The sequence below is a fragment of the Schistocerca nitens genome, chromosome 6 (genome assembly GCF_023898315.1).
Source record: "Schistocerca nitens isolate TAMUIC-IGC-003100 chromosome 6, iqSchNite1.1, whole genome shotgun sequence".
Lineage (NCBI taxonomy): Eukaryota > Metazoa > Arthropoda > Insecta > Orthoptera > Acrididae > Schistocerca > Schistocerca nitens.
Window position 1 is genome coordinate 189,377,151 of NC_064619.1, and position 1,513 is coordinate 189,378,663.

The window sequence follows — 1,513 nt, forward strand, 5'->3', positions numbered from 1 at the left end:
ACATCTATTTCCTCGAGTATTACGGAACCGCGATTCACTTCTGAACACTGTGCGATGCCGTTGATTAGGAATCCATGCTTCCCTGTCACTGCGTCACTCCAAAAGCAGCACTTCGAATTTGAGGTGTTAACGGCAACCTAGGCAAGTAGCGGTAAGTTCCTAATCCAGCCGCTGCTAGTTTCCAACCCATAGTACGTGATGACACAGTATACTGCCAGAAGTCTGTTACTTGTTCTTGTATGGCAGGTTCAGATGTGAATGGGTTACGATGTGGTTGGAGCAAAACACGACGATCCTCCCATGTAGCTGTCAGATGTGGTCGAGCGGAATATTGACGAGTATGCCTGCCCTGACACACCCATGCAGTCCATCACAGGGCCACTGTCCCATACAAATGCCTCACAAACCGAGATACTGGCTGCACACAGGCAAAAAAGAATCCCCTCTCAAACGCTGTTAGTTGCCGATTACGCAATCTCACACGAGTACGTGACCCCTCAGCTTTCTTCACAGTTATCACTCAACATCCAACTCTGTCCACACCCCTTATATACCCTTCAAGGCCTGGTAAGGACACTAAACAGGAACAGCTCTAATGCAGACTGTTGGCCGTTCTACCTGTCACACAGAATCACAAATCCATTCATTTACATACCCAAAATGTTCAAATGTGTATGAAATCCTATGGGACCAGCTGCACAGTCCATGACGGCAGCGTCCGAGACCACTCGGCTAATCTCGCGCGGCATTACAGTTGCAGTCAGTAATTATGGTTGTAGACAAAGTTATCCGGACATCTTCAACTTTTGTAGTCCTGTCTTCCTCAGTTGCGTGTAATATTACGGTATATTGATAATTTTTATTTATGGACCGGCAATATACCGTAAAGTTATCCGGGTTTTACTCGTAAAGCTGTTTTATCAAAACAACAGAATATCGACGCATTATAAGGATACGGAAACGTCCTATTTCCGCAGAGAGGTTGAAGAACATGAATGAAAAGTTAGGATTAATTGGTGATTTGGGAATCGCTCTTGGGAGAGGCCCACTGCCAATTGCACCATAAATTGTTAAAGAAGTTACTGTTGGTAGAATTAAAGCTGTGAGAACGCGGCTTGAGTCGTGCACGGGTAGCTCAGTTGGTAGAGCACTTGCCCGCAAAAGGCAAAGGTCCCGAGTTCGAGTCTCGGTCCGGCACACAGTTTTAATCTGCGAGGAAGTTTAAAGTTACTGTTGCAATGGCTGAGATTGCTAGGCGCAATGTGCGATTTCCCAGCAGTGCACGACAGCTGAAAATTCCATGGTCCAACGTTCTAAAAGTGCTGCGAACGATAATGTTAAATGGTAGTCCGATTACAGGCTGTCGTAGATGACGCTGATCGTCACATTGAGCAACGTTTGTGAACTGGAAAGTGAACAAGTCGAGTAGCGAAAGTTTAATTATAACAACCCTTTACTTACAACCAGAGTTGTCATTTACGTGTTGTACACGAGATGGAGGGAAACCACCTGC

The 1,513-nt window shown here is 45.7% G+C and overlaps 1 non-coding gene across 1 annotated transcript; it reads left to right on the forward strand.

Annotated features, from left to right (window-relative positions):
• Positions 1-1,123: 1,123 nt before the first annotated feature.
• Trnal-caa (transfer RNA leucine (anticodon CAA)) lies at positions 1,124-1,198 on the forward strand. Its single transcript has one exon. It is a non-coding gene; the product is annotated as a tRNA-Leu (tRNA).
• The last annotated feature ends 315 nt before the right edge of the window (positions 1,199-1,513 follow it).